The sequence below is a fragment of the Narcine bancroftii genome, chromosome 5, assembly GCF_036971445.1.
Source record: "Narcine bancroftii isolate sNarBan1 chromosome 5, sNarBan1.hap1, whole genome shotgun sequence".
NCBI lineage: Eukaryota > Metazoa > Chordata > Chondrichthyes > Torpediniformes > Narcinidae > Narcine > Narcine bancroftii.
In genome coordinates, this window is record NC_091473.1 from 59491414 (window position 1) to 59515693 (window position 24280).

Here is a 24280-nt window from a genome sequence, read left to right on the forward strand (position 1 = left end):
CTTTTTGTTTACATTTCCCTCTTTTGTAAATGGATCTTTTTTGAGTACAGTTTATTGCACAACTGATAAGTAGAAATTCTACCTGGCCTGCAGGAAAAAGAATCTCAAGGTTGTATGTATATATCACGTATATACTCTGACAATAAGCCTGAAATTTGAACCTTTTGAACTTTGAATTCTGACAGCTGCTGGCACAGATTTGACAGCCAAATGGTCCGCTATTTTGAGAAGGTTCGATTATTTTAGCTCAATACCATCCTCACTGATATGCAGAGCCATGCATATTCACTCTCTGACATACACGGCCACACATGCCTGCTCACTGATACAATATACAGAGGTGGTCCTTTCTGAGCCAGAGACTAATGAGTACCTGGAATGCACTGGCTGAAAGAGAAGTGGAAACATCATTGAAATGTGTATGAGTGAGCACTTAAGTAGGCCAGGCAGTGAAGGCAATGGGCCAAGAGCTGGAAGATGAGATTAATGAGGATGGGTCCTGACTGACTGATGTGTGCATGGTGAGCTGATTAGGCTCTTTCCAAGTAGCAGGTCCTAATTGGCTGGTGTTTACATGCTGAGCTGATTGGCACCTTTCCATGTAGCAGGTCCTAATTGGCTGGTGTTTACATGCTGAGCTGATTGGCACCTTTCCATGTAGCAGGTCCTAATTGGCTGGTGTTTACATGCTGAGCTGATTGGCACCTTTCCATGCTGCCTTACTCAATGACCAATTAATCCAAACATTCAGATAATCTGAGTTCCAGAGTCATGCCTGAACATTTGAATTTGTAGTTAGTGCATAAATAATAAAGCTGTTGATGGTGAACTAGGCAATTAAATGATCATTTAGACCAAGTGATTCAGTGAAATAAAAACAAAAAATACTGGAACCACTCAGTAAGTCAGGCAGCGTCTGAACCTTTGAACATTGCAGCATAAAAACAGGCCCTTCACCCCATCTCATCTGTGCCACTGTTATTCTGCTGGCCCTATTAACTTGCACCTGGACCATAGCCGTACAATGTAATTTTTGTCTTAAATGTCAAACCAAATTTTCATAACCAAAGCAAAACATGAAAGCTTAGAAACAGGAGATTAGATCAAGATACCCCTGAAAGTATGTACATGCTGTACAGGTTATGCATTGAAGGTTGCCCTAATATGTTTCTGGCATTTGGAATATTACATTCAGTTCTGGTCACCTCACAACAGGAAGGATTCTACAAAGAGGGTGCAGAGGAGATTCACAAGGAATTTGCCTGGATTGGGGACCATGCTTTATGAGGATAGGTTGCAGGGAATTTGGTCTTTCCTCCTTGGAGCGACAGAGGATGAGTGGTCATATGATAGATGTATACAAGTTGATGAGAGGCATCAGTCGTGTGAATGGCTCAAGGCCTTTTCCCAGAGCTGAAATTGCTAACACGAGAGGGTAAGTACAAGGAGATGTAAAAGCTAAGTTCTTCACACAGAGAGGGGTGGGTGCATGCAATGTGCTGCGGCAATGGTAGTGAAGGCAGGAACAATAGGATCTTTTCAGAAAAATGGGGGGGGGGGGGTGATGCAGTAGGAAAATTCCAGTGGGACCACACTGTTAGTGTAGGTTATTAGGTCGGCACAACACTGTAGGCTGAAGGGTATATACAGCGCTTTAGATTTCCATGTTCTTTGTTCTATGAGAGAAAAATTAGACTGTCGATACCAACCTGAACTTAGAAGAATGATCGGTTTTCCCACAAAAAATGTTTTGCAGAGCTTCACAAGATAGAGCCAACGATGATGTCTCCCTTGGATAGGGTATGTGAATGGCCTTCATGTAACATAAGAATATGATAAAAAAGATGTCATTTGGTTCTTCAATAAAATGATTGATGGGAACATTTGATTTAGAAACGATGCTGCCTAAAGTCTAAGGGGCCATACCCCAAGTCCTTTAATCCATCTTGGATATGAGATGGGCCAAGACAACTGGAGCACTGCAATAATGTGCACTTGTTAAAAAAAAAATCCTTGATAGTTGTGAAACATAGATAGAATTCAATAGAAACTAAATACCTTTTTTTGGTTAAATATGGGTAAATAAATGTAAGTCAAAATGGACATAAAGGGAAATTTGAAAGGGCTGGATAAAGTAGATGTGGAGTAGATGTTTCTGGCAGTGAAAGAGTTCAAGACCAAAGGCCACTACTGCAGAATAAAAAGATATCCCTTTAGAACAGAGATGAGAAGTTTCTTCAACCAGAGCATGTGAAACTGCTGAATTTGTTGCCACAGACAGCTGTGGAGGCCAAGTCAATGCGTTTATTTAAAGTGGAGGTTGATAGGCTCTTAATTAGTGAAAGGTTATGGAGAAAAGGCAGGAGAGGAAGGTTGAGAGGAAAAGTACATCAGCCATGGCTTGAAATCACATTTATGGATATCACATTTTGAGCAAAGTCTTTGATGTCTAGAAAAAGTTTATATGAATTGTACTGTTATGCGTTTACAAAAGGCATTTGCTTGTGTCATTGACAAGTTTATAAGATTAAAGAGACAATGACAGGATGCTTCGTTAAATGGAAAAGAAATAAAATGCAGAACTAAAACGGAATGATTGTCTTACAGCACAGAGGGGAGTCAACACCTGTGATCCTTGGGGATGAGTTTTAGAACCAATGAATTATATTGATTTGAGCTTCGCGAGGACGTTACTTGTATCTGAGCAGCCACATGGCATGTGAAATTTAGGGCAGTAAAGAGATATATTTGGGTGGAAAGAATTAAAGTATGAACTAAACAATGCAATTTTGAAGAGACTGCAAAAATGGAGACCAAAGGGTACACCCTCATAAATCTGAGAAGAGATGGAATGTTGGCTTTATTTATTACTGAGTAGATCATAGAAGCAAAACAAATGATGGGAATCCTTTACAAAGTACTAATTCTGGCTCAATGAATAATCTGCATAAATCTGGCAACCACAGGTCAGGAGGATGTCATGTTGTGAAAAGGTTGTGCAGGAACTTTGTTGGAACACTGCCAGGAATGAGAAACTTTTGATGTGGAGACACTGAAAGAATGGAGATTGGATTTTGTGGAACAGAGAAATTAAAGGAATTATGATGGATTCAAACTCATTTGGAGATAGAGTTAATAATGAGAACTTATTTCTAGCAGAAGGAGGTCATAGGTTTCAGATGATTGTGAAGCAAATCAGATGTGCCCTGGTGGAAGATGAGGTGCTATTCCTCAAGTGGATGTTGGGGGTTATTGGAACACAGAAGGAGGTTAGAGGCAGAGAAGTCCAACTTAGAGCTATTGACAATGGAGAAACCAAACACAGGTGACAGCAGAACATCTACAGTCAACCCTGAACTTCCAGTTACCTGTCATATTAATTCTCTACGTGATAGGACTCTTGCAATCCTTGCATGAAATTTTACAGAATTAGATTAACCTGTGTTTTCTATTCCCATTCTTCATGCCCATAAATGGCAGTGATGCCGGAGCTGCTGTAACGGCCGAATTACCACTGGTGCAGATCCAGGAGAGTGGGGAGTGGAGACATAGCATTGCTCTGCAGGGTCCTAATGCCTGGTTCTAATGCTGACATCACAGTGGCCTGATAAAGGAGATGGCTTTTTAAAAAAAACTCTGCAACCTCGGGATCTGTACCCAAAACGGCAGCACTTGCACTGGGCAGTGTGTCATGAGGGGTTGCAAACACCGGAGGTGCAGCGGACCAGCAAAGGGCACCAGAAATAGGAAAAATGTCCCTCGTTCAGAAGGAGAAGCACAAGAGACAACCCTACAAGATGGTGACCATGGCAGTGGACCAGCAAGGGGCTCTGCAGCTGAAGAACCCACACAGGTTGTGGGCTGTTGGTAACTTGTGTTTTTTTTTTAAACTTTATTTAAGATTTTATAACATGAATAACATATAGGATTACATTAAAAAAAATTAAGAATAAAATAATAAAATTACAATACAGTATCAGTAATCTAAATAAACTATACCCTCCCCAACAATTATTACACATTAATAACCCAACTCAAATTAGTCCAACCCCCCCTTTCCCCCCCAAAATAAAGAGTGAAGAATTAATAAAGTTAATAATATATGTGAGAAAAAAAACCAACTGACAAAAAACAAAACAAAAACATAACCAATTAAAATACTAACAAAAAGAAAAGTAATTAATACTAAGATATCAGACTTAAAAAACATATTTAAATCAAACTTAAATGCATATATTTAACAAACGGAGTTAAGATGAAACATATATTTAACTCAAACTTAATGTAAAAAATTAGTAAAGTTAATAACATTGTCTATCAAAAATTCTTAAATAATAATGAATTCTTAAAAAAAATTGTAGCATGAGAAAAAAAAAGATGAAAAAAAAACTTTCTCTATAGAGATAAACCTTCACCAAATATCAACTAACTTCACATCTATCATCATATTAGTCACATAAACCACCATCTTAAAACAAGATTCAAACCTCATTAAGCATTGTACAATTTAATTTTAGTACTCTTCCACCATTTTTCCCTTTTATTCTTGAATAATTATCCAATAAAAGCACCAATACCACATTTAAATATTCCAAATCATTATGTTAAAAGTCAGATATCCAAGTAATAAAAACACATCTACAACGAAATCTATATCTTCAACAAATGGAGCATAAACCACAAACAAAATTTAAGCCTCATTAAGAATTGTACAATTCAATTTATAACTTTCACCAATATTCCCTTCGTTCTATAACTAAAATAGCAAAATAATATACACCAAAATTACCACTCCTTTCACCTTAAAGTTAAAGAAAAAATATAAAAAAACTTATCCATCCCATTCACATTTAAATTTCAAATATTCCTTATCTACTGAATAAACTTTACAAAAAAAACCACATCAATTTTTAGTTTTTTAAACAATCAAATACTTTCTTATGCTTTTTTTTAATAAACACAAAAAAACCCTTCACTCTTTAATCTAATAATACAAAAAAAAGGAAAAAAACCAAAACGGGTAGGAGGTTAAAAATACCTCCTCCCGTTTAAACTGCGTAATGCGGTAACTCCCAAAAAAAAATGGGTGTGAGATAACTCACACGTAGCAGATGACTTTCAGGAAATAGTGCCTATCCAGTTCTCTCCCCCAACTCTCACTTCATCTTAAACTAACATCATCATTATTTAATATCCCTTTTTTTAAAAAAAAACATTAGAAAAAAAAAAGGACAACTCTTCTTTTAATCAGCTCCAACTGCCGAGTCACCATTACAACCATTCCTTCTTGGAGCACGGCTCTTTTCTTCCATCTCTTGTCTCCTTAGAGATCGCGGCGGACTATGTCTCTGTTGAAACTGAGTAATTGGCAGCTCTTGAGCAAATGCTATAGCTTCCTTTGGAGAATCAAAAAACTTTGGTTGGCAACCATCTTGAAAAACCTTCAAAACAGCTGGATATCTAAAGGTTGCCTTGTAACCTTTCTTCCACAACAACTCTTTAGCAGGATTGAATTCCCGTCGTTGGAACATAACTTCTTGACTCAAATCCGCATAGAAGAAAACTCGATTATTTTGAATCATCAAGGGTGATTTTCTCTGTTGTGCATTTCTAATAGCCACTCGTAAAATTACTTCTCTGTCATAATAATTCAAGCAACGAACCAAAACAGGTCTTGGACTTTGACCTGAAATAGGTCTTCTACGCAAGGCTCTGTGAGCACGTTCCAGTATTATACCTTCCGGGAAATGTTCTTGACCCAGCACCTGCGGAATCAATTCAGTAAAAAATTTTCTTGGGTCTGGTCCCTCCATACCTTCCGGCAAACCAATAATCTTTATATTGTTCCGTCTGGATTGGTTTTCCAAATAATCAATTTTTTTCACCAAATTTTTATTTTGAGTTTGTAAGTCTTCAACCATTTTGGTCACATCAAGAACTTGATCCCGTATTTCGTCTATATCTTCTTCACACAAATTAAATTTATCTCTCACTTCAAGCTTAAAAGCTCCAAACTCAGCCATCTGTTGAGAATGTATTTTCACCAGGTTATTAAACCTAGTACCAAGTTCAGTCATAATCTTGGATAATCCCTGCATTGTATAAGATAATTTAGATTCAAGATTCACAAGAATCTTTTCAATTGGAAGAGATTCTGGCTCAACAGATTCCTGCTTCTTCTGCATAACCAAAGGATCTTCTGTTCCTTCCTTCATTCTGTTTGCCTTCCTTGTAGTATGACTGCGTGTGGAAACCCCAGCCACAGCCTCTCCAGCAATAACTGGAGGACACTGGCCGGGGTTTTCTCCAGTCCATAATATATTAAGTTCTCCCAGTACATCAAGTTGTATAGGTTCTTCCATCTCAAGAGGTGCAGTTTGCAGCGCCACCACTACAGTTGACAAATGCCTTTCCCCAGCCGATGTTTCAGCTGGTAATACTTCAGCTGATGATACTACAAGCGGTTCATTCATAACATTGCCGTCAGATGCTACTGCGCATGTGGGAACCTGAGTAACTCTTTTTTCTAAAGGCTGTTTGGCGCCCTCTTTAGGGGGCTCTACCGATGTAACATAGAGCTCTGCATCCGAACACTGTACCTCTCTCCTGGGATCCATTTCACGCTGAGTCCCGGTGTCTTTCCTGTAGGTAGGCTCCAAAACTTTTGGAAAATGTAGTTTTTTGATGATCTGTTGTCGTTTTTTTTTGCTCTTTTCCACCAATTGTACCATCATAAGTTAAATTAACAGCACTGAAATTATCTAAACTTTTAAAGAATTTTAACGGGCATTTCTAGACAAAACAATAAGATAGAGTCAGGAGAGGACTGGAAGGCACGTCTGATCCTTACGCCATCTTGCCACGCCCCCGTAACCTGTGTTTGAAGGTCCCACACAGGCTGCAGGCTGCTGGAGACCAGCTCATGGAAACCAGGTATTGGAACTGGGATTCAGAAGGTGCCAAGGGAAAGAAGGGTTCCCAAAGGGCCTTAGGCACTGAAGGATTCCTGATCATATCGGAGGTTTTGATCTGGAGCTCTGCTTGCCAACAGATTGAACTGGTGTCTCTGTGGCTGCAGACACTACAGGCGAACTGGAAGTCAATTCATGAATGCTCAGTGACTCTGAAGAGACTCTCTTCTGCTTCTTTTTCTCTATTGGCAAGTGCTACTATGTGATCATGGGATTACGAAGCCCTGACTCAATTGGGTAAATGTGGTGTAGACAGTTGCTCCAGGGTTATTCCCATTCATTGGATGATGTCAGCAGCTGCATATTTTCTGTAGACATCAATCTCATTGTGATGTAAGTGAACAAAGTTTTCACAGATGAAAACATGAACCACATATCTGTGGCGATGCTTACGTGGGACCATGAAGAAGAAACAGGATCTTGTAAAATAATGCAGCAATAGAGGTCAGTAGGCCAAAGAATTTTCACATTAGAAGAAAAGGAACAATGATTGATTTTATCTTGCACACCGTATCAAATTACTTCTTCATGTTTAGACCTCTTTTCACTACACCCACATTAGGAACTGTCCAGAAATCCAATAATTCATTCCATTCTAAGCTGAGCTTTGGATCGTCCTCATTTCAGATTCAGTCGGTTCACAGAGAGATGAGTTTGGACAAAAGTGTAACAATCACACATAACTTTTATTAACACATGGGAAATAAATGGGGAAAATATTAGATGGTATTCAATCATTATTTCACGGAAGCTACTATATAGATATTCACCTCGGACTTCGGTTGGACTCTGACAACAGTAAACCTATACTCAACCCACTAACACTCTGCAAACAGGGACTCTTACACACAGCTAGTTCCCTTACCAACGGAGATGCGGCTCTCTGCAAGTATTGATCCATCACAATACTATGGCTCAGCTTCAGTGCAATGCACACCATACCTGTGAATCTTCCAGTGATATCCACATCAGCAACCTGGCATGGAGCGATGCCCAGGACTGGGACCATGAGGCAGAGAGAAAGAATGTGCTTGCATTGGTGTTGTGTACAGTGCTAATTTGTGGTTCTAACCAATAATAATCTTCTGTGATTTAAATTAGACAACAGCAAGGTGTGCACTAATGGGTAGCTGGAGTCCAACCTTGATTGACACACGATGTGACTTCCAAATAAGTTTCAGACAGTGACCACCTGCAATACACACATTCAAGTAGGGAAATCACGTTTCCTTCACACACAACGGGGAGATGGGTCTTTTGATGATGCTTTTGCTATTCCCTTTAATTTCTGGTATGGATAAAGGTTTCTTTTTGTCCTGAGTGGGTTTTTGGATGAAGGAATGTCCAGTACGCAGCTTACTTCAGGAATGAGATCGCTGTGCATTTTGCTTCTTTGTGCACAAAATGAGGGGTTGCTTTTCATTTATCATCATCGGGGCAGAAGGAGAATACGGATGAGATAATAGGGTTATCGAATGGCCAATTACACAGAATCCGATCCATTGCAAGCACTTAAAAATGATCACTGCAGTAAATGTGTGCAATTGACAGCACTCATTCTCATGAAAATGAATCCCCTGAAAAGTTTTGTTTGATTTGTCACGTTATACCATGTATGATGAGAAGGGTTCTTTAACAAGCAGTCTAACAGATTATCTCTGGCATTCATACAGCTGTGGAATGAGCATGGGTATTAATCTGAGGAAAAGTTAATTGACCTGAAACTTTTTATCTGTTTCTCCAGATGTGTGCACAAATACAGCAGGTGGATGTAGCCCACTATTCCAGGAGGCTGGTGGCTCCTCCCCTGCAGGCCACACTGTTACTCCTTGTTTTGTTGGAGCAGAGAGGCTGTGGTATGGAAGTTATTAGCAAACATTAAGAACAGTTTTGGTAACTTCTGAAGAAATCTCTTCAAAGGTTATGAAAAAGTCAGATTGCAATCAGATTTAATTTGAATTGTACTTTAATTGGGAAGTGTTGCATAAACAGAGGTCCTCACCTTCAATTCATCCCAAAGGAACTGGGAGCTGTTTAAGAAAGCACTTGTCTTGAGTTAACAGAAGCAAAGACATGCTATTCAACCCAAGTTTCCAATTTGCCAAACACTTTATCATTCATTCTATTTGTACCCATGTCTCATCTCCGACTGCACTGCACGCTGCAAACCAAACTTCATCACAGTCATCAGGTGAAGCAGGTCAATCAAAAATAGTTCAAGGTGCTTATGTTCTTTTAAAATCAAGAATTATAGTCATAATTTATGCTGTGTTTGTATTCATAGATTGGTTAAATTGTCAGACATTTACCAGGTAAGAACACCATCCTGGTTGGAGTTTGGAGGTTTACTCCACAATTTGGGCTAAGCTGTTTTAATTTTTTTAAAATTTGAGATACAGTACAGTAACCAGCCTTTCTATTCCACAAGCCTGTGGCACCCAAAATACACCAATTACCCTACAAACTCTGAACTTTTTTGGAGGGTGGGAGGAAACTGGAGCACCTGGAAGAATCTGACATAGGTCATAGGGAGAAGCTACAAACTCTCACAGTCAGTACCGGATTTAAACCCAGGTCACTATTGCTGCATTAGCGTTGGACTCTCCACTATGTTAACTGTGCCACCACGAAGCTAAACATGCCACCACTACACTAACTATACTACTGTTGCCCAATGTAAAATTGGACTGCAACAATGCCACCATTGATGGGTTAGTTTACCTCTGCCATCCATTATAAATGCATACATTATAAATGCATACATGGGATTGGTAAAGATACATAGTATGCAAGAAATATTGCATCTTGAACAGGGCATTAAAAAGCAATTGCACAAACTCCTCTCTTTAAATTCTGTCTCAAACTTTTAAGATAAATTTATGAAATGCTTGAAATTGCTGTATATCGTTCCATACTTTATGAAGGAGAATGTATTGTGTCACAGATTTTTTAAAAATTATTTTGAGTAGTTCAAGAATGTCACCCTTTTGTTCTTATTATTAAAATAAGATATTTTAAAGTTAATTTACAATTGCACAATTATATTAATTGGTTGAAATCATTTGGAACGTTTAAAATTTTTTAAAAAGATACTAATCTGTTTTCGCCAGAGCATGTGTTAGTTGTGACTTATTTACATTATAAAGACATTGAGTCTGCTCAATGGATGATTAATTAAGGCATTTTCAATTTTTAAAGATTCTGACACACAGCACTGTAACAGGCCCTTTTGGCCCATGAGGCCTTGCCACCCAATTACATCCAATTGACCTACAAACCCTGGTACATTTTGAACGGTGGGAGGAAACCAGAGTCCCCAGGGTAAACCCATGCAGACAAATGCCTTACAGATCACGCAGGATTTGAACCTCAGTCCTGATTGTTGGTGCTGTACCATGCCACTCTTTTTCGGCGTATCATTAACCTAATGCAGAGTTTTGATTGAGGGTGGCTTGCTACCAAGATGAAGGACATGTATTCCCAGTTCAGGGTTGAGCTCTTGCTGTAAATAGCCCTTCAACATCAATAACATGGCAGGAATGTAGAAGCGAACTGAAGACCACATTTTTTTCTATTCTGTGCAAGCTTTGATTTTGGTTTGTTGGTCCATTTCATCCCACAAAGATTCAGATACTGTTACTAATTTTTACAGTGTGCACAGTTATAGCAGTCCAATGGCACTCAACCAATATCACCATGGTTGGCTCTGAGCTTTGTAAGGAAAGTCAGGTAGAGTGATAGTGATAGGGGAATCAACAGTTAGGGGAACAGATAGGAGATTCTACAGCTGCAAAAGACTCGAGGGGTTTTGGATCCAGGATGTATCGTGGCAGGGTATAGAATACTCTTAGAGGGGAAGGTGAGCAGCGAGAGGTCGCGGTATATGTTGGTATCAATGACATAGATAAGAGTGGAGTAGAGGTCCTGCCAAGTATGTTTCGGGAGTTAGGAAAGAGGCTGAAGAGCAGGAGCTTCCGGAGGCATGAATTAGGGAAGGTCCGAACAGGAGGATTTTGCAGACAAATGAGTGGCTGAGGAGATGGTGCAGGGAATAGGAGGTAGGGCTTCAAGTTCCTGGGTTATTGAAACCTTTTCTGGGGAAGGGGTGCCCTGTTTAATTGGGATGGGAGGCATCTGAACTGGAATGAAATCAATACCCTGGCAGGGAGGTTTGCTAATGCTGTATGGGGAGGGGTTTAAGCGAGATTCACAGGGAGATGCGGAGGAAGGGACAGCTGGTAGGGAGTTTGTGTGGAAGGACAGGCAGATAGGGCAGAATCGCAGCAATTGGATCGAGTTGCAATGCAATAGGGACACAGAGTCAAAAAAAGTAACAAATAAGGGCTTAAAGTTTTGAATTTAACTGCAAGCAGTTTAAGAAATAAAGTGGACAACCTTGTAGTACAACTACACATTGGCAGGTATGATGTTGTGGTCATCATAGTGTCATGGATAAAGGATATATGTCATTGGGAGCTGTATGTCCAAGGATACACAGTGATTCAAAAAGAGACAGGTAAGAGAGAGGTTATCGTTGCTCTGTTGGTAAGGAACAATATTAAATCATTAGAAAGAGGTGACAAAGGATCAGAAGAAAATAATCATTGTGGGTTAAATTATGGACTGGTAATGGTAAAATAGACATTGATGGCAGTTATATGCAGACCTCCAAACAGTAGCCGGATGTGGTCAACAATTACGACAGCAAATAGTGTATCAGGAGGACAATGTTGTGGTAGTTGTGGAGGATTTTAACATGTAAGTAGATTGGGAAAAACAAGTTGGAAATAGATCACAAGAGAGAAATTTTGTAGAATGCCTCTGAGATGGCTTTATAAAGCAGCTTGTTTCTGAGCCCACTCGGGGAATGGCTCTAATGGAGTGTGAGTTGTGTAATGCAACAGAGGTAATTAGAGATCTTCGAGTAAAGGAATCATTTAGGGGCAGTGATAGCAATATGATTAAGTTCAATTTGAGATTTAACAAGGAGAAATTAAAGTCAGATGTGTCAGTATTTCAGTGGAATAGAGTGGCATGAGAGATTGGAATGGGGCAGCAAAACAGCAATGGATCAGGACAGATACATACCAAAAGAGAAGAAATATTCATAGAACATAGAACATTACAGTATCGTACAGGCACTTCAGCCTACGATGTTGTGCCGACCTATAGAAAACTAAACCCCTCCTACTTCAAAACCCTTATTTTTCTTTTACCCATGTGCCTGACTAAAAGTCTTAAATGCCCCTATTATTCTAGCCTCTACCAGTGCCCCTGGCAATGCATTCTAGGCACCCACAACTCTCTGTAAAAATTTTGCTCCTAATGTCTTCAATAAACTCTTCTCTCTTCGCTTTGTATAGATGTTCTCTGGTACTTGCTACTCTGGGATAAAGGTGTTGACTGTCTACCTTATCTATGCCTCTTGTGAACTTCTACTGTCACCTTTCATTCTTTTTTGCACCAAAGAGAAAAGCTCCAGCTCTACCAACCTTGCCTCATAAGATATATTTTCCAATCCAAGCAATATCGTGGTAAATCTCCTCTGCACCCTCTCCATAGCTTCTGCATCTTTTCTGTAATGAGGGGGCCAGAAGTGAACACAATATTCTAAGTGTTAACTCACCAGAGATTTATATTGCTGCAACAATAACTCTTGACACTTGAAATCAACCCCCTGATTAATGAAACTCAGCATATCATAGGCCTTCTAACTACCCTATTAACCTGCTGGGTTAATGTTGGGCATCCTCAACATCCATTGGAGCGCTCACACCCCTAACGTCGAGGTACTCGAGATGGCAGAGGTCGACAGCATCGAGTCCACGCTGCTGAAGATCCAGCTGCGCTGGATGGGTCACGTCTCCAGAATGGAGGACCATCGCCTTCCCAAGATCGTATTATATGGCGAGCTCTCCACTGGCCACCGTGACAGAGGTGCACCAAAGAAAAGGTACAAGGACTGCCTAAAGAAATCTCTTGGTGCCTGCCACATTGACCACCGCCAGTGGGCTGATAACGCCTCAAACCGTGCATCTTGGCGCCTCACAGTTTGGCGGGCAGCAGCCTCCTTTGAAGAAGACCGCAGAGCCCACCTCACTGACAAAAGGCAAAGGAGGAAAAACCCAACACCCAACCCCAACCAACCAATTTTCCCTTGCAACCGCTGCAATCGTGTCTGCCTGTCCCGCATCGGACTGGTCAGCCACAAACGAGCCTGCAGCTGACGTGGACTTTTTTACCCCCTCCATAAATCTTCGTCCGCGAAGCCAAGCCAAAGAAGAAGAAGAAAGAAGAAGAAACTTAAAAGATTTATGGATTTGGACCCTAAGATCCCTCTGTTCTTCTATGTTGTTAAGTATCCTACTATTAACCATGTGCTTTGCCTTCAAGTTAGACCTTCCAAAATGCATCACCTCATACTTATCTGGATTGAACTTGTGAGAGATAAGTAAAACTGATATGAAAATATGAAAGATGAGGAAATAGTATGGATATATGTGTACTGAATAAAGCCAGTATGAATAAGATAAGGATAGAAAATAGATAATAGAATGTGGGAAGTAAAGTTAGTCTGAATAAGATAAAGGTCTTCTAGCCTTTTAGACAGAATTATCAAGTTCTGCATATAAGAAGGTTGTAGCCCTGAGAGTCAGGAAGGTGTGAATTAGAACAAAGGCAGGTTTGTGAATAAGGACAATAAGGACAATGACATGATAGGACACCGACAGGATACCCCCCTGGTCCTCCAAGTTCACAGAAACAGCACGCAGGCAGACAGGATTGCCTCATGCCAAACTCATCCAGGAGGCAGAAGAATGTGAAGGGGAGGGTACTTCTATACTGAAATAAACTGTATAAAAGTTGGGTGAGCCCCAGTGTATGTGTGTATTCCCAGGGTAAGGGGAAGCACCCAACTTTGCATTGTTGTATAATAAATGTTCTTTGTTCTCAATTTTTGTCTCGAGCAAATTCTGTGAAGGTACTTGTTTCTCACAAACTCCATCTGCCACTTTTTCTTCCAACTCTGCATCCTGTCTCTATCATGTTGTAAACAACAACAGCTTTCAATACTTTCCACAACACCTCCAAACTTTGTGTCATCTGCAGACATTCCTCTACTTCTTTATCCAGATTATTTCTAAAAATCACAAAGAATAGGGATCCAAGAACAGATCCATATTGAATTTCACTAGTCACTGACCTCCAGGCAGAATACCTTTCATCCGCTGCACTCTGCTTTGTACTGGCAAGCCAGTTCTGATTCCACAAAGCCAAGGTTCCATGGATTCCATGCCTCGCGACTTTCTGAATGAATCTCCCATGGGAAATGGGAAACTGTCACAACTGTGACTGACATGGGAAGTCAAAGTCAAAGTAAGAGAGAAAGAGAGGCCAGATAAGGAAGCAAAAATTAGTGGGAAGAAAGAGGAGTTGGAGGTTTTAAAAGAAAACTTGCCAAATGAAATTAATAAATCATAAGGAAGGAAAAGATGAAACATTAAATTGCCTGAGCAAATAATATTAAAGAGGATACAAAATGCTTCTTCAAGTGTATAAAGAATAAAAGAGAGATGAGAGCAGATATAGGACCACTAGAAAATGATGCTAGAGAAATAACAATGGGAACCAAGGAGATGGCAGAGGAAATGAATGAGTATTTTGCATTGGAAGACATTAGCAGTACACCTGACTTCAAGGGGTGTTAGGGAAGGAAAATGAATGCAGTTACTATTATAACAGAAAAGTGCTCAGAAAGCTGAATGTTCTAAGTGTTAGTAGGTCTCCCGAACCAGATGGATTTTGCCCTTGGGTTTAGAAAGAAGTAGCTGTAGAAATTGTGGAGACGTTGGCAATGATCTTTCAGGAATCAATATACTCTGGCATGGTCCTGGAGGACAGGAATATCACAAATGTCACCTCACCATTCAAGAAGGGAGTGGAGGGGGAAGCAGAAATAAAATTATAGACCTATTAGTATGATGCAAATGGTTGGGAAGATATTGGAGTCAATTACTAAGGATGAGGTGATGTAATACTTAGAGCAATGGTATTAACCTTTTTCTTTCTATTCACATATCACCTTAAGCAATCCCTTACTAATCACAGTGCACCTATGGCATAGGGATTACTTAAATTGGTATGTGAGTGGAAATAAAAAGTTGAGAAATACTGGTAGAGGCACAAGCCTGTGTGATATTGTTAAGGAAAACCTTTCTTGACAAATATATTGAAATTCTTTGAAGAAGTGACAGATAGGGTTTAAAGGTGAGTGAGAGGGAGTCCTGTGATGACTCATGTTGGGATATTGTTCCCTTGCTGGAAACTGGCTTTTGATGAATTGAGATGAGGGAACCACGCAGGCTACGGGTTGCTGGCGTCTACGGTCGAAGGATTCATAGCAGGCTGGGAACTGCTGAAGACTGGCTCAGGACTGGCTGAAGGGGTACCAGGTATCGGAACTGGGATGCGACAGGGTGCTGAAGAGGAACTAATTGTGTCGGAGATTTGGATCTTGAGCTCGGGCTGCTGATAATTTGGACTGGATTCTCTGTGGATGCAGGGGCTGCGGAAGCACTGAAGGTGAATCCATGGTCACTGAGAGGACCCTCTTTTCCTTCTCTTTTTCTGACTGTAAGGGGCGCTTCAGGCAATTACTGGCAATGGTGAATCTGTCAGTCTTACAGTATCTTTGACCCATTACCATAAAGAAGGAGGTGCAGGAGCATCAAAATCTGGACCTCATGACTGGGAAATAGGTTCTTTCTGTAGGCCTTGAGATTGATAAACAGTATCCCGTCACTGAGTTGCAAAATATTTATAACTATTTAAATTTTAAATTTAGCAGTACAGCATCACAACATTCTGGCCCACGAGCACTAATTAATCTATAACCTCTTACAATCCCTGTACGTTTTTGAGCCCCTGGTGTAAACCCATGCAGACAAGGGGAAAATGTACAAATTCCTTACAGACAGCTCCAAATCGAACCTGGGTTACTGGCACCTTAATAGTACTGTGCTAACCATTGCACTAATTATACTGCCCCAGGACGGTTGCAAGTTATAATTATTTATATTTTAAATTATGTGATTATTATGTGCTGCATATTGTATATGTATATGTGTGCACTGTGGTCTGGATAAACACTGTTTTGTCTGGTTGTATATGTACAGTCAGATGATAATAAACTTGAACTCTGCTTCTCCACAGAATTGCTATTCCAAACTTCCGTTCACTCATCCCAGGAACAGAACTTTCCTGCAGTTAAGTCACTGAAAGTGTGGCTTTTGTTGCAATTGGTGATGGTATCTGATAGTTTCATGGGCCACGTAAACTAATCAAGAGCAGTGACGAGCCAACAGATCCTGCAACCGGAACTAAAGTATGTATCTGAGGAAGCACAAGGATAGAGTTCCTGAAATTGTACAAAAGATTATCTGTATTCTAGAACTGAGAAAATTTGTTTGACACTCACTCCTCTCATCCCTACAGCAGTGGAGATACCGACTAGGTTAAATTGTGTAGGTTCATATCCCTATTAAATTAAAGCAGAAGGAATTCGGGCAAGTGCTTTAAATGTTGATTCATTTTACATTGTATTGGAGGTTTGGATCTGGAGCTCGGGTTGCCAATGGTATGGACTGGAGTCTGTGTGGCTGCAGAGGCTGTGGGAATGGTGGAGGTGAATGGACACTCATTGACTCTGGGGGGACTCCGGGGGAACGCTTTTGTTTCTTATTTCTCTGCCTGTAAGGGGTGCTGGGCAATTTCTGTTGAAGCTGAATGAAAGGAAATTTTGTGTAATATTACATTTTCAGTTTTATTACATGAAAATAATTTAAAAAAAATTTTGCTGCAATAATATTTTCAAGATGTAGAAATAAACTCTGTTTATTTAACTTTATGAGGATCTATATCAGGGTTTCCCAACCAGGGCTGCGAGATAACATTTCAGTTTTTTTGTTTATATTAAGGGTACTGTCCTATATATTCAAGATAAAAATATTGATTTTTTAAAGTCCAAATTAAAGATGGGGATGTCCTCTTTTTTCTCTATTCAACAGAATGAGATTCTCTATGAATTTTAGAGCATTTCGACGTGCTGTTTCCTTTTAAATGGCATTGCCCTATAACTTTTTTTTAATCGGGACATTTAAAAGGGGGGCCAAACTTGTTTCGTGTTTTGTAGCGAATTATATTTGATTTTTTTTTCTTATTGAGATGTCTCATGTTGGATTGAGGAGAATGAAACATGTTTATCATTGCTCTTTATCTCCAAATTACAACAGCACCGAGGTCATTTGGCCCAGTGGGTTGATCCTCAGTGAGTAAGTCATTAGTTCCATTCCACCTCTTGTTTACTCACAAGTCCCACATTCCCATCAACTCCACTTTAATGTTTTGTTTGCTGTTTCTTTTCAACAAGGGATAGTTTGCCAGTTGTCTGTCAAACTTCTGGCACATCTTCAGGATGTGGAGGGTAACTGGGGCATCTCCTGGAAACCCACACCATTCAAAGGAGAACATGCAAAGCTTTGACAAAGATCATCTTGGGCCAGGATTGAATGTCAATCTCAGGAGCTGCTTGGCAGCAGTAATAACTAGTTTTCCACCATCCACCACAAGTTCCCTTCAATCTTGAAGCAGTGTTTTAGCCTGAAATGTAAATGGTCCATTTCCTTCCTCCTGTTCTTACCTGCCTCACACAGTTCATATAGCTCTTCAATATTATCCCTGTATTCACTCATGTTTTATCAGGTTGCTAGACAGATAAAATCATATGAACTTTTCTATATTATCTTTATAAAAAAAGTGCAACACCACTAGATGCTTGAACTGGTCTTCAGTCAGTGTAGAGAGTTTAAAATGCTCGCTTTGTCAATTTACCATACTTGGGTATGCCACAAAATCTTCAGTATCTCTCTTGGTCATTTTTAAACACTGATACCGAATGTTAAAGAGATATTTATTCACTGAATATTTCTGCCATTACCTCAAGTGTTTCCCTGAAACTGAGCTTCTGGGGAAGTTTTGACAGAATGAAGTTTATGTAGCGCTCGAGTTCTCGGGTGCCTAATTTCCTCAACCACAGCCTAATCTTCCACGCCCCACTGAACTTGGAAAAATCTACTGAAAACAAATCTTCATACTTTCTATACCAAGTTTCAAAAGTGCATGACTTTGTGTCATAATTAAACTCAGTGATAGGGTTTATTAATGCATCTGCATAATTTGTTTTAAGTGCAGGCTCACCTTCCTCAACAATTAAAGCTCCCATGGACATTTTTGCAGCCAGCTAGTCCATTAATTTTGATTGTATGAGCTCAAAGCTCTCTTGCTGCTGTTTGAGGATGGCCTTGAGCTGTTCCATTGTTACTGACATATGTTGTTAAATTCAATTATCCAAGGTCCTCGTCGCCAAAATATATTGTAACCATGGCCAGAAATGTTAAATGAGGAACCAAACTCCCACTCTTGGTTATCCAGAGTAATGAAATGACAGACACAGAGATTTCCCAAAACAATGTGCTCTTTACTTCGATTCTCAAGACATAGACTATTTACAGAAAATGGCGTAATCTATTTATAGTATTTACACAAGCTTGTGACTTTGTCACAAGGCAATCTTGTGAGTCCTTTTGCTAATGGATGGCTCCCATGGCACTCCTGGTGACTGTGGGTCACTGTGATTAGGTTTCTTCTTTAATGGGGGGGGGGGGGAAAGAATATAAGAATTGTATGACTTTGGACCTTGGTGCTCCCTTAAAATGGCAACTGCAAACTGTTGCGGTTGTCATTAAAGTTTGTTGTTTTTTTTGGTTCCTCATTTCATTCGAGATCCAATGAAGACTGATTTGCTCTGAAGGATCAAGTTTATTTTCCATCCTGATGTTTTCAGAGAAGAGATAATTTGGAAAAACACGTGAAAAGCATTTTTGAATGAGTTCCTTAAATACACTGATCTCAACACTCATCGAAACAAACTGGAACATTTAAGAATGTAGAATTAGATCATAGGTTAAGTTAAAGCCAAAGTTCCTGTTGGAATTGGCTCAGCCGAATGATCAGAGACTCATCCAGTTGATGTAATTCACAGGAGGTTTTAAAGAGGAGCTGATGATGTTCCATTTGAATGAAAATTATTAAGGTTCATGGAATCTTAATTTGATTTGGACTGAATGTGACTTTAGCAGTGGGGAGCAGAAGGTGATGTTAATGGATAAATTCAGAGATAATGGCTTGCCTAATTTAGTATTTCTTCATTGCTGATCACAGGCTGCATTTCAAGTGCTATATTGTCATTGTGTTAAGTGTAACTATGCTGTATGTCTAATTTTAAAATTTAATTTACAACTCAGCAGATCAGACAGCATCCAGAAGTAGAAACAGTCAAAGTTTTGAGTCAAGACTAAGATAAAAAGGTTAAATTACGTTCAAATTGAAGGAAGGAAGTTAGAGGAGGGGCCCAGAAGTGAAAGGATAGAAGGTGTGAGAGGTGATGAGACAGGTAGAGGGAGAAACTATGAGGAAGGGGGGGGCAAGAAAAATGAGAGAGAGAGAGAGAGAGAGAGAGAGAGAGAGAGAAACATTTTGAGTGCATGAGTAGAGATAGAAACGGTGGGTGTGGGGATTACCTAAAATTAGGAAACATGATGTTCATACTGTCAGGTTCAAGCCTGTGCAGGAAGAGTGTTAATCCTTAAGTTCATGTTCGTACTCACCCTGATGATGGATGAGGCCGAGGGCAGACATGTTGTTGTAGGAATGATTGGAGGAGTTAAGATGGTGAACCACAGGAAGCTCAAAGTTAGACCATCAAACAGCGCATGGATGTAAACCCTATCTATTTTACTCTTTCCACCTTCTTTACCTACTCCTGAGCTTGTTTTTTTTTTCTCTCTTTAACTTCTCCCACCCTCTTCCCAATGTTTTCTCCCTCTGCCACCCAATTTGCCGATTGAAGTTAATTTTCAATACTGTTTTTAAAAAAATATGTTTTAATAGCTGACAAGATGTCACAATCTAATTTTTTCCTTGCCTACATAATCTCACATCTCTGTTCATCCATCCAGAGGCTTGTTTTGACATATATTTCTCATCACTAGTTTTTTGGAGAAGACATTTTATTCTTTGCAGTTTTACATTTGGTTAATTTGCTTCAAGTTAGACTTGAGTCTGAGGGCAAAGACCATGTCAGTAGTTCCTCTGTTTGTGCGAAAGCCGCACTGAGATTCTGGGAGAACATTCTCGGCGACACTAGGTATTATTCTATTTAGGAGAATCCTAGCGAAGATTTTGCCTGCAATGGAGAGCAGCGTGATTCCCCTGTAGTTTGAGCAGTCTGATTTCTCGCCTTTGTTTTTGTACTGGGTGATGATGATGGCATCACGAAGGTCCTGAGGCAGTTTTCCTTGGGTCCCAACAAAGCTTGAAAAACTCATGCAGTTTGACATGCAGAGTTTTGCCGCCAGCCTTCCAGAGAACAAAACAAAGGACTCTACATCACCTTTGTTGACCTCACCAAAGCCTTTGACACCGTGAGCAGGAAAGGGCTTTGGCAAATACTAGAGCGCATCGGATGCCCCCCAAAATTCCTCAACATGGTTATCCAACTGCACGAAAACCAACAAGGTCGGGTCAGATACAGCAATGAGCTCTCTGAACCCTTCTCCATTAACAATGGCGTGAAGCAAGGCTGTGTTCTCACACCAATCCTCTTTTCAATCTTCTTCAGCACGATGCTGAACCAAGCCATGAAAGACCTCAACAATGAAGACGCTGTTTACATCCGGTACCGCACGGATGGCAGTCTCTTCAATCTGAGGCGCCTGCAATCTCACACCAAAACACAAGAGCAACTTGTCCGTGAACTACTCTTTGCAGACGATGCCACTTTAGTTGCCCATTCGGAGCCAGCTCTTCAGCACTTGACGTCCTGTTTTGCGGAAACTGCCAAAATGTTTGGCCTGGAAGTCATCCTGAAGAAAACTGAGGTCCTCCATCAGCCTGCTCCCCACCATGACTACCAGCCCCCCAACATCTCCATCGGGCACACAAAACTCAAAACGGTCAACCAGTTTACCTTTCTCGGTTGCACCATTTTATCAGATGCAAGGATCGACTACAAGATAGACAACAGACTCGCCAAGGCAAATAGCGCCTTTGGAAGACTACACAAAAGAGTCTGGAAAAACAACCAACTGAAAAACCTCACAAAGATAAGCGTATACAGAGCCGTTGTCATACCCACACTCCTGTTCGGCTCCGAATCATGGGTCCTCTACCGGCATCACCTATGGCTCCTAGAACGCTTCCACCAGCGTTGTCTCTGCTCCATCCTCAACATTCATTGGAGCGACTTCATCCCTAACATCGAAGTACTCAAGATGGCAGAGGCCGACAGCATTGAGTCCACGCTGCTGAACTGTGCTGGGTAGGTCACGTCTCCAGAATGGAGGACCATCGCCTTCCCAAGATCGTGTTATATGGCGAGCTCTCCACTGACCACCGTGACAGAGGTGCACCAAAGAAGAGGTACAAGGACTGCCTAAAGAAATCTCTTGGAGCCTGCCACATTGACCACCGCCAGTGGGCTGATATCGCCTTAAACCGTGCATCTTGGCGCCTCACAGTTCAGCGGGCAGCAACCTCCTTTGAAGAAGACCGCAGAGCCCACCTCACTGACAAAAGACAAAGGAGGAAAAACCCAACACCAACCAATTTTCCCCTGCAACCGCTGCAACCGTGTCTGCCTGTCCCGCATCGGACTTGTCAGCCACAAACGAGCCTGCAGCTGACGTGGACATTTTACCCCCTCCATAAATCTTCATCTGTGAAGCCAAGCCAAAGAGAGAGAGACTTGAGTACATCAGTGAGAGGCTGTAATCACTTTGTAGTCAAGGTCTTCATCTTTCTCCTAATAAATGAAAGGCACCCGTTGTTATTTTATAATCTCTCATCTTCATGAAAAATGTTACCCCTATCTTATTTTTTTTTTCTGGATTAATCAATCTGCAGTTGTGCAGTTGGAATTTGATTACTACCTCAATTAACATGGATTGCTTGATTCAGCACTTTGGCCATTTCACCTCTTCTGTTCAACTGGAGTAGACCTGAATGCTGGAATTGTAATCAAGTGGGCACACTGCCCTTCACGGTGGAAGGAATATAAGTCATAAATCAACTCCAGTTCGTTAGGCCACATACGGCAGTAACATTCCTGCCTTTAGTTTAGACTCTGGCACAACAGGGTGAGAATTACTCGAGGAAAACCTGCAGTGAAGTTCTGGTACTGTGCTAAATAGTGAGATCATTCAACTCTTCTGCCCAGTGTAATTCCATGAAACAATTTGCATTGAACCCTACTAATTTCTATTTCACTTCAGTTCCCTGATGCAAAGCTGATTTGAATGATTCCTTGATGTAAACATCTTGCAATCAACATTTCATATCCTTATTTGAATGAAGTCTATGAAAGACTTTGGAACCAAATCGTTTTGGCAGAACCTGAACCGTTTATCACGTTATTTGTGAATAATTGCTGCTTGATGGCACTGTTGATGATTATCCATTGCTTTACCAATGTTTGGGAGGGAGCTGATAAGATGGTGGGTGATGAAAATTTCATTCTATTTTTCTTCATTAAATGAAGAATATTATTTATTTGTCCAAGGTTTGCTCTGAACAGCAGTATTTAGACAGAGTTAGATAGGTGTTATTCCCAATAAATTTTTCTATGACCAAACTTGGGTGCTTGGAAAAGAATATATTTCTTTCTCTGGGCTAACCCATTTTATCTCTGAGATAAAATTCAGATGCACTAATTGTCCACTCTGAACAGGTTTCCAAGCCTCTGAGAATCCTACTGAAAGCAGATGCATCTTGGATTCAATTGGAATTTTGTTTCAATCATGTCAAACACTCTCTCCAATTTCTTCAAAGTGGAAAAGTCTTCAGAGCTGTTTATTAGTTAGTGTATGATCAGTCAGAATGAAGAAGTGTAAGGGAATTTCAGAAAACTGAACAATACAGCAGAGTACAGGCCTTTCAGCCCATGATGTAATCCTGATCTATATAAACATTGATTGATCTAACCTTTCACTTCCTCCTTCACAGCCCATAACCCCTGTATTTTTCTTCCATTTATAGGCCTATCTAAGAGTCTTTTAAATGTTCCTATTGTATCAGCCTCCACCAGTAACCCTAGCAATGTATTCTAGGCGTGCACCAGTCTCTGTGTTTAAAAAAAACACAACCTCTGACATCTCCCCTAAACATTCCTCCACCTGTCTTAAATAGATGTCCTTTGCTATTAGCCGTTGCTGCAATGGGGGAAGGTTCTGGCTGTCCACTTCATTCATGCCCCTCATAGTCTATAATTTTACACCCCTCAATTAATTTGCTTCACTTTCTATAACACTTGAAAGAAAAAAGACATTTTCCAATCCAGAAAACATCCTGGTAAATCTTTTCTGTGCCCTCTTTAAAGCTTCCACAACCTTTCTTTAATGAGGAGACCAGAACTCAACATATTATTCTGTGTGGTCTAACCAGAGCTTTATCAAGCTGCAACAATAGGGAGGCATGGATAGCGTAGATGGTGGCACGGTTAGTGTTGTGGTTACAGCACCAGTGATCGGGACCAGGGTTTGAATCTGGTGCTGTCTGTAAGGAGTTTGTACATCATGAGTGGCCAACCTTTTACATTCCATGCATCAAAATAAACGGTCTTGTGAGAGCTGGCCTTGGTGGGTTGCCATGTTGCATTTGGCTTTGGTCTTTTAATAAGTTGAGAATGAATGAGAGGATGAAGAAGGGTGGGCGGAACAAAGAAGAAAGAGGTATGTGTTTGTTTTAGTTGGGGGTGGTGGTGCTGGCTGGGGAGGGTGGCGAGGGGTGTGGAAATGGACTCCATCTATGTAAATTGGGCCTCCGTCTACGCTAATTGTGCCTTCTTCTGCATTTATAGTGCCACCCTCTACACTAACCACGCCTCCTTCAATGCATCACTTCTAATAGTCAAATGCACCACTTTTGGTGCATTTGCCATAGATTTGGCCATCCCTGTTATGCATTGTCCCCAGGGGCTCCAGTTTCTTCCCACCATTCAAAATGTACCAGGAGTTGTAGGTTAATTGGGTGTAATTGGGTGGCATGAGCTCATGAGCCAAAAGGGCCTGTGACCATAATGCATGTCTAAATTAAAAATTCAAAGGTTGGCCACTCCTGCCATACACCTTCTTAACCATACTATCAACTTGCATGGCAACTTTAAGAAATCTATGGACTAGGATCCCAAGATCATT

The 24280-nt window shown here is 40.5% G+C and overlaps 1 long non-coding RNA gene across 1 annotated transcript in view; it reads left to right on the forward strand.

Moving 5' to 3' along the window:
- The first annotated feature begins 7353 nt into the window (after nt 1–7353).
- Nucleotides 7354–24280, forward strand: part of LOC138762690 (uncharacterized) — a 35638-nt gene continuing 18711 nt past the window's right edge. The window contains exons 1-2 of the long non-coding RNA XR_011357056.1: nt 7354–7415; nt 16185–16356. This is a non-coding gene — a long non-coding RNA (uncharacterized lncRNA). The remainder of the gene's footprint in view (nt 7416–16184; nt 16357–24280) is intronic.